Below are 9,424 nucleotides of genomic sequence, written 5' to 3' on the forward strand. Positions count from 1 at the left end.
GACGGAGTGCACGTTGTCTGGAGAAGTCACTTCCTGGTTCACACAGAGAAGCCGTTTTCAATGGAGCCCAGATACAGTGCACAGCTGTACTGAGTCAGCACTGGGTGTTGAAATTTTGCACCCCTGGCAATTTTGAACCTGGGGCAACTGTCCCTGTGTGCCCCACCCAGTGGGTGGAAAAGAAGGAGGGTGCTTAGAGGGGAGTAGGTATCAGGGTGAGGGAAGCGGGGCTTCTGATTTGGATCAGATTAAAATCTGAACTGGATAAGAGCTTGCTTATAATTTGAGACAAGTGTTGTGAGCAGCTGAGATTCATATTACTGATCTAAGAAATGTAGGACACAGTACTGTCGCTAATGATTACACTAGATCATTAATGACTGCTTTAGTTCTCTTTGAAAGCAGCCAAAGATTAGGGACCCTTTTTCTCTCAAAGCGTCAAGGAGTCAAGCATTTGCACCAGAATTTTATCACTAGTTTCCTGCTGATGTTTGCCACTGGCAGTGTCTCAACTCCAGCGGCTTCCTTAGGAATAGTTCAGAACTAAATCCAATTTAGTTGTTGAAGGAAGATCCAACGCGCCAGTAGAATCATGCTTTAGTGCTCAAATGAAATGGTTTCTGGATTCAGAGCAACACTTTACAAAAATAGTTGAGTAATGTGTCATTCTTGAATACACTTCCTCCCTCCCCCCCCCCATTTAATTTTAAAGCAGTATTTCCTATCGTTCCATTGTAAACAGTGTTCAGGGTGGCTCTTTTCGATTATTACACTATTGCATGAAAGGGTGGGAGCAAGCATTTTGTGCAAATTGGAAATACAAGGGTTATTAGCTGTCAATGAAAGGGCATGTATACACCTCCAAAATGAATAGCTGAATTCTTCATGAGAGAAGAACAAGGAGCCCAATAATAAGGCAAAAGGAGCATCTCCACGCCCATCGTTCATCATTCAGCCCAGACACTGAGGTCCAGCTCCGAGGGCATTCTGGCAGTTCCCTCACTGCGAGAAGAGAGGTTGCAGGGAACCAAGCAGAGGGCCTTCTTGGTAGTGGTGTCCACCCTGTGGAATGCCCTCCCACTAGATGTCAAGGAAATAAACAACTGTCTTACTTTTGGGAGACAACTGAAGGCAACCCTGTTTAGAGAAGTTTTTAATGTTTAATGCTGTATCATGTTTTTAATATTCAGTTAGGAGCCCCCCAGAGTGGCTGGGGAAACCCAGCCAGATGGGCGGGGTATAAATAAAAAAATAATTATTATTATTACAGAGGCGCCAAATTTCCCCCAAGAAATCCAAAATGAAATGTCGTTTTCTTTCTGGATTGCAGGTAGACCTTGATCCCTGCCAGTTGTTACTTTCTTGTTTATTTTAGTATTACTGCTCTTCCGGTCGCCTATATATACTGAATATCTTACATACACTAACATTTTTTGTTTGTTTGAATATTTCTAAGCCAAATCCCAATTTGTTGTTTTCTGCCTGTAGTTTTTTAAAATATATATATTTTACTTTTCCATTTTTCCATTTACAATATTTTAACAACAAAAATTAAATCTAAGCAAATTCAACCTGCCTTTTCTTTGCCTCCCCTCCCCTCCCCTCCCCCTCTGCAGTTCCTTATTTTATATAGTAATCTTACTGCATAACCAATTCAAACCTATTTACAAGTTTAACCTTTTTACTCCCTTTAAGTTATTTCTTACTGCTCGTGTTCTTGTGAATCCTGCTAATGTTTTTAATTGCTTACCATTTGTTTTCATATATTCTTCCAGTAAGTTTCACCATCTCTGCGTACTCCATCTGTTTTAATTGCCAATCATCTTTCGTTGGAACTGCTTCTTCTTTCCATCTTTGGACACATGCCACTTGGTCAGCCATGGTGGCATCCATAAATAACTTTTTTTCTGATCTTTAAGTAGTTCTTCTGCAATTATACCTAAAAGAAAAGCTTATTTTCAACATTTTTAAAATTCATTATATATCATTTCGCAGAATGCTTTTGCTATCTTAGACTTCCACCACATATGAAAAAGGGTGCCTTCCTTCTCTTATTTTCTGCCTGTAGTTTTAAGTTCCCTGGTATTCTGATTCAAAGCCTGCTGAAGTCAATATGAATCTTAGATCACATCCCAGCTTTCCAAACTATTCTGTTGGTGTTGATGTCCCCTTCCTGCTTAGATTTGTATGGGTAACTCATTAACATGCTACTTCATCCTTACACGCTGCTTCAACTTTCCAGATTAGAAAGGAAAGTGTTAAGCAAAATTAACCCCCCAGTCTTCTTCTATTTCTCCACCAGAGTCTTCCCCGCTCAGTCTCACAACTAGTCATTTCTGTGCCCAAGACTCCTAAGACAGAGAGAGAGTGGGAAGGTGAACTGTTCACACTTTTAAAGAATCTGGGGTACTATAAGCTAGAAGAATGAAACATAAACTAGCTCTCAAATGTCAAGTTTGTACTGCTCAGGGCCTACACACCCTGCTCCTGCTGTTCTCCAGTCAACCAGCCAGCTCAGAAGTTACATAAAAACCTCATGGCTGCTTCTGTCCAATAAGTATCAGGCTCTCTCCAAAGCCATGTGTCTTTGATGTTTCTCCTGTCTGCCCACACTGCTGGCTGCGATTGGCTGTGCCACTCTTCCCAGCCAGCTGCCATCCCTAACACTTTGAGCATGCAAATGAGTGACATTTTAATCTGCCACTCTGAAAACATGTAACTATGCTAGACAGAAGATGAATCACTGGACAGTTTTCTTTTACAGTGGAACCTCGGGTTGCAGACATAATCCGTGACAGAGGCACATTTGCAACCCGCAGTGTTCGCATCCTGAAGCGCCGTGCCTGCGCAAGTGCAGGCACAGGCGTGATTTGGCGCCTCTGTGCATGCGTGAAGCGTGATTTAGCGTTTCTGCACATGCACAAGTGGCAAAACCCGGAAGTAACCCGTTCTGGTACTTCCAAGTTTCCCACAGTCCGCAAGCCGAAAACACATAACCTGAAGCAGCCGTAACATGAGGTATGACTGTATTTTAATAACTTTCAATATATTGCATTCTTTTTGATGCTCACTTTCACCATTGTCCAAGCTGAGCCAGTACCTGCAAGACGATGCTTTTATCCAAGCAGGTTTAAATCAATTGATTGTTTTCCTCCACTGCTGTCAGTCACATACACACACACATGAAAAAGGTGTGGAATATGACCTGTAATAGCTTTGAGTATCCCAAAGCCATAAAAAAGGCTGCCAAGCAAACAGCTGAGGTATAGGAAAGCCTAGAGAAACCATCATCTTTTCATTAGAGCCAACACAATAGCATTGCTATAGCATCGCACTATTTGCTTGACATTACCAATCAGCCATTGGGGTGGCGGCCAACAAGGACCTTGGATTCGGTCCTCAAATCTCCCCAAAGAGGTGTTTAGAGCAGTCAAAACCTAACAGTATTTACCATCTGTTAAGGAAAGTCTATCTGGACTTCTTCCAGTGAGATTCGCATTGCTCATCGCAGCCTTGGCTTCTGGAGTTCTTTACCTCATATCACACCTGCTCTGTGGACATAGGTTGCCCTCTCTAGACAAGCAGACATATCTCATTGCAACTGCACACTTAACTGATGAGAAGTTTTGGCAATGTTGTGATTTAAATTGATCTACAGCAACATTAAATGTAACATTGGGGACATGTAGGCCTGTTGTCTCAAATAACTTTTGCATAACATTTCCTGCAAATCAGTGAGATTACTTCAGAAAACATGGTCTGAGAAGTCTGGCTTCCCTTTATGCTCCAGGTATTTTTTAAAAAATCACTTCCAAGAAGCCCCAACTAACCTGATTAGAATGAGCTCATTCATATTATGTAATGTTGATATGATCATGACAACGCAGAGAAAACTATGTCCATATTAATATATCTCAGCCAGAATAATTAGGTTGCTATTCAGTCCATAATTCTCTGTTGGAGGGAGGAAAAACCCATAGTCATAATCATTCTTAAAGCTGATATGCTCCTAAAGTGAAACACTTTGCCAAATGTTAAATTAATTCAATTTGGGAATTTTTAGATGCTCTGGAATTCATAACAATTACTTTACAAACTTTCAGCAAGAACAATAGAATGCTTCATACTGTGCAAAGATATATATTTTAGGTAATAACTATAGTAATATTTGCTTGTAATAATGAATCCCAATTTTAGGATTTGCAAGATTTACAGCTATAACAGAGAGAGAGAGAGAGAGAGAGAGAGAGAGATTTGTGCGTTCAGTATGCTGGTAGGATTTGATTTACATATATGTCTTAAAGATTCAAGCCTGCTTTGAATCAAATGACAGTTTGATGTTGAACATGAAAGCAAATGGGTTGACATAGCCAGTAGCATCACAAGTGGCAATGAGCTGTGTCTTACAGGGAAAATCTTTGAAGAGGACTGCATTAGAAGGGAGACCAACCATTTTTTAATCCAAGAAATAGATTTCCCTGAAGCATATGATGAGACATCCATAGCACTAAGGAAGCTGTTCTTCCCATTCATCCTGCTGCCCCATATCTTAAAGGCAAATATAAAAAAATCAGGTTTCAAAATTCTCAATCATTGCTGAGAGGTGAACCAGGTTAACAGGAGAAATACTGAATGTGAGCAAAGTATGGTTTGCACAGAACAAAGGGAGCAAATTTCTTCTAGGGAACTTTGGGTTGATAAGGAGCTTTCTTGGGTTTCTTCACCACCCATTGTCCCCCAACATTGGGCAGCCACTAGAGAAGATAACACACAATCTAAGGTGTATTCTCAGTTCACCTAGAACAACAGTGAAGCAACTGAAGAACTGGTTCCCATGGCAACTTATCATAACATGCACCCCATAAAGGATGTACCAGGCCAGACCCAGCCAACTGGTTTGACCAACTTTACTCTACACCCTATAATATACACCAGAATCCTTTGCAATATATAGGTGATTTTGTGACAGACATTAACCTGTCCTTCAGCAGACAAACTGGAATGGAAAGAATTGCCTGAAGATAGAAAGATTGGAAGCCATTACCTCAAGATACAAAGGTGATAATGTATTACTCTACTTTTACTTTCCTGCAGCACACTGTAATAATAATAATAATAATAATAATAATAATAATAATAATAATAATAATAATTTATTATTTATACCCCACCCATCCGGCTGGGTTTCCCCAGCCACTCTGGGCAGCTCCCAACAGAGGACTAAAAACACAATAAAACATTGAATATTAAAAACTTCCCTAAACAGGGCTGCCTTCAGATGTCTTCTAAAAGTCTGATAGTTGTTTACTTCCTTGACATCTGGTGGGAGGGCGTTCCACAGGGTGGACACCACTACCAAGAAGGCCCTCTGCTTGGTTCCCTGCAACCTCTCTTCTCGCAGTGAGGGAACTGCCAGAATGCCCTCGGAGCTGGACCTCAGTGTCTGGGCTGAATGATGGGGTGGAGACGCTCCTTCAGGTTTACAGGACCGAGGCCGTTTAGGGCTTTAAAGGTCATATGGTATATATAAAGTTTTCATATATTAATCATGGAGAGGCATGCCTCAGAATCATCTGCAAAAAGGGATGCTTTTCCCCATTGTTGTAGGAGGGGATCCCATGCAGCTTTGCATGGGAACCTCTGCAAAAATAATGTGGGGAAATCTCTGTTTCAGCAGGGAGTCATAATGCAACCCCCTTCCTAAGGAGCAATGGTGAAATCCTGTTTAGTTTGGCTGTGTACTTTTGTTCACTGCTGGGAACAAGGGCGTGCAGCTAATGCAGAATTTAACTTCACCACAACACCCATCAGCTTATGTCATGAGTGGTGTCAGCTGATGGGTGGATGGGCATGGTTTTGGGGAAAACGGCCTTGTGTGCCAACTTGGACCTCCTGGCAGGCCAGGATTAGCCTTTTCTTGTTGTTGTTTGGTCGTTTAGTCGTGTCCGACTCTTCGGGACCCCATGGACCAGAGCACACCAGGCACTCCTGTCTTCCACTGCCTCCTGCAGTTTGGTCAAACTCATGCTGGTAGCTTCGCGAACACTATCCAACTATCTCGTCCTCTGTCGTCCCCTTCTGCTTGTGCCCTCCATCTTTCCCAACTTCAGGGTCTTTTCCAGGGAGTCTTCTCTTCTCATGAGTATTGGAGGCTCAGCTTCAGGATCTGTCCTTCCAGTGAGCACTCAGGGCTGATTTCCTTAAGAATGGATAGGTTTGATCTTCTTGCAGTCCATGGGACTCTCAAGAGTCTCCTCCAGCACCATAATTCAAAAGCATCAATTCTTCAGCGATCAGCCTTCTTTATGGTCCAGTTTTCACTTCCATACATCACTACTGGGAAAACCATAGCTTTTACTATACGGACCTTTGTTGGCAACGTCATGTCTCTACTTTTTAAGATGCTGTCTAGGTTTGTCATTGCAGGATTAGCCTACAGGACAGATATTCCCCACCTCTGAGATGGAAACACTTCCTGTGGAGGTTATGCAGAACAACCAATAGCAAATGGACATAAAATGGATGTCAGTCACTCACAAAAATGATTGTAAGCACCCTAAGCTCCTCCCAAATCCTGCACAAAGGAGAGTAGCTGGGAAAACCCAGTCAGATGGGTGGGGTAACAACAACAACAATGTGGAAAGGCTCATGGCTGAGCATCTCTGTAGGACTTTACGTATCACTGAGGTTTGAAGCAGGCCAGAGTTGGCCTGTATCCCAACTCTGTATAGATATGGTTTGCAATTATATGGGAAAGTTCATTTATTGACTTTTCTAACCCGTTTTTCTTAGTTGTGACATTCTTTAAATACCTTATCCAAGTGTTAATATCCAGGAAAGAAGGGACAAAGTTATTACCACAAAAGCAATTACATGAGGAATTACAGAATGGCAATAAATAAGAGGAAATGACTGCAGTTATAAAAGTTGCTGTGAAGCTCAAAAGGAACTTTAGCAGATCCAGCAAGTATGTGTTAGATAGTTATCAGTCCTATGCTTTACAATGCCTAGAATTCCAGTAGGTTTGTATTTTCTAGTCACATAAAAATGCTCTTTCTTTTCTTGGTGTAAAAAGAAGTGTGTTGATTCTACTGTAAATGCTAGCTCCAGCATGAATATCCAGGAAAGTCCATGGAAGAGGCAAGAATGGAGCTTCAATAAACCGACCTAGATTTTGTATTTTCCTAGTGCACAAACTGTGCAGTCAAGCCATTGTTGCTGGGTGTTACCTACTTGCATAGTAGCTTCTGGGGGGAAAGCTTTCATACCTCAATTTGCAGATTTCAGCAGACACCGAAACATTGTCAAGACCCAACTGCAGTTCAGCTTTGGATGCACCACAAATCTACCAGATTTGCACAAAACAGCAGACATGTGTGTCTGTTTGTGTGTTGCTCCAGGACAGGAAAGCTGAGATCCATGATTATTTGTCTATATGTGCACATACACCTTTTGTGATCTACCACGCTTGCACAAAAGAGCAGTCCAAAAATAAAAATTAGCGATGCCTCACTCCAAACTAGGTAAGGATTTGGAGTTGTTCACATGAAAGGCTCCCTGTTGCTTCATTTCCTCACGCAGGCCTGGGCAGAATGCAAGCCGTCTTGCAAGACTTTGATGAGATCCCACAAGATCTTGCAGGAAGCCAGCAGGAAATCAGCACCTATCCTGGCACCACTTCTATGGCAGAGATGGGGGACTGGCAGGAGGCATCCATGAGGGTGGTCCCTTGGGGTCTTCTGCTGCCCGAGGCATCTACTTCACGCCACTTCATGGGTGGGCTGGCCTTCCCTGAGGTCATTATGGGCATGCACACTGGTATCTGTTTACCTGTAAGCACACACTTTTATTTTAATTTAATACTAGTTTCTCACAAACTGTTCGAGGTGTTACTTGGTGATGGTGGATCAAAAAGCTCAATTCAGTACATGACAGATGCACCTAACCTGTGTGGAACAACTCTAGAGAGTGACATGGTAGATGGCGGAAGTTTTTGTCCCTTATGAACATGGGCTATTCATAAAGCAGAAAAAGGGAGCCTATATCCTGGGAATGAAACTGCAAACTAACTTTCCAATTTGATTTCATGAAACATGTGGCTTTTCCAACTTCTCTATTTGCTTGACTATTCTCTTCAAGAATGTTAAATGAGTACTATTTTAATACCCAAAGCCCAGTTGTTTTATATATATATATAACAATTGGGCTTTTGGAATTAAAACAGTGCTTCATCTAACACACACGCAAGCCATCGATTAAAAAGAAACAGAGGAAATATCTATTGTAAGCACCTTTCTGTTTAGATTCTTCGCAAAGGTTTGGTATTATAAGTATTTTCAGGAATTGTTCCTAGCCCCGAGAGCTAAGTTCATGAAATAATCCTTTGGCCTGTTTTCACTTATGTTCATGTGTCATTTATATTTCTGAAAAATATTTCCATTGAAAGGATAATTTGAATGTGCTCAGGACTCTCCCTTCCTTCTTGAAATGCAGGGATATTTACATATTGTATTTTCATTTCTCCCCACTCGCCAGTCTGAAAATGTTATGGAGTTCTATCAGCACAGAAAAATAGCGGATGTTAAGATGACAGTTGTAAAAATAGTTTCAATGTATATTATGTTCTTTTTACAATATGATGATCCACAGGGATTTAGAGTCAAGCTTGCCAGAGAATGTAAGGGTAAAGAGTTACTGAGGTCTCATTGGTGCCAAGCCTGTGCTAGCAACACATATTTTGAATTAGAAAGCAGCAGAAATCTGAAAGTCCTGTTAGAGGTCTACTACAGGAATGGAAGGAAGTGCACAACAAGAGCAGTTCTTAATCAAAATCAAAATTCTGAAGATGAGTTCTACACGTAACTTTAAAAGGCTGCAACTTCAATTAGCAAAAATATTCCAGACTGCATCAGTTTGAAGATACTCCACTGTGCATACTAACATCCAGCAATGAGCTGTGCTGAGGCAACTGTACTGCCTTGTAAACACACACATTTTGTTTGTTTAAAGATGAGCTCTTAATTTTTTTTAAAAAAATGATTGCTCAGTTTTTCAATGCAGAGTGGACCACTAATGGTAAATATACACTTGGGGAGAGCTTATTGTTTTGTGTTTTCTGATGCAGACCCTCCGAGTCTCCCTATTTTCTAGGGACAGTCCCAGATTTACAGAAGCCGTTCCGGTTTCTGATTTGATCCTGGAATGTCCCACTTTTCCATAGGATGTCCTTGTTTTCCTCATGTTTTCCTCATGTTGGAGGTTATGGAGTTATCTGATCCTCGAGCCATCTGAAGACAGCCCTCTATAGGGAAATTCTGAAATGTTTATTGTTTTATTGTGTTTTTATATATGTAGGAAGCCTCCCAGAGTGGCTGGGGCAACCCAGTCAGATGGGTGGAGTATAAATAGTATTACAACAACAACA

General features: G+C 41.3%; 1 long non-coding RNA gene across 1 annotated transcript; it reads right to left on the bottom strand.

The window, feature by feature from the left end:
* Nucleotides 1–1,472: 1,472 nt before the first annotated feature.
* Nucleotides 1,473–4,836, bottom strand: LOC128410131 (uncharacterized). Its single transcript, XR_008329393.1, has 3 exons — nt 4,451–4,836; nt 3,831–3,954; nt 1,473–1,939 (listed from the first exon to the last, which is right to left on the bottom strand). It is a non-coding gene; the product is annotated as an uncharacterized LOC128410131 (long non-coding RNA).
* Between the last annotated feature and the right edge of the window lie 4,588 nt (nt 4,837–9,424).

The sequence above is a fragment of the Podarcis raffonei genome, chromosome 3 (assembly GCF_027172205.1).
Source record: "Podarcis raffonei isolate rPodRaf1 chromosome 3, rPodRaf1.pri, whole genome shotgun sequence".
In the NCBI taxonomy this organism is placed as follows: domain Eukaryota; kingdom Metazoa; phylum Chordata; class Lepidosauria; order Squamata; family Lacertidae; genus Podarcis; species Podarcis raffonei.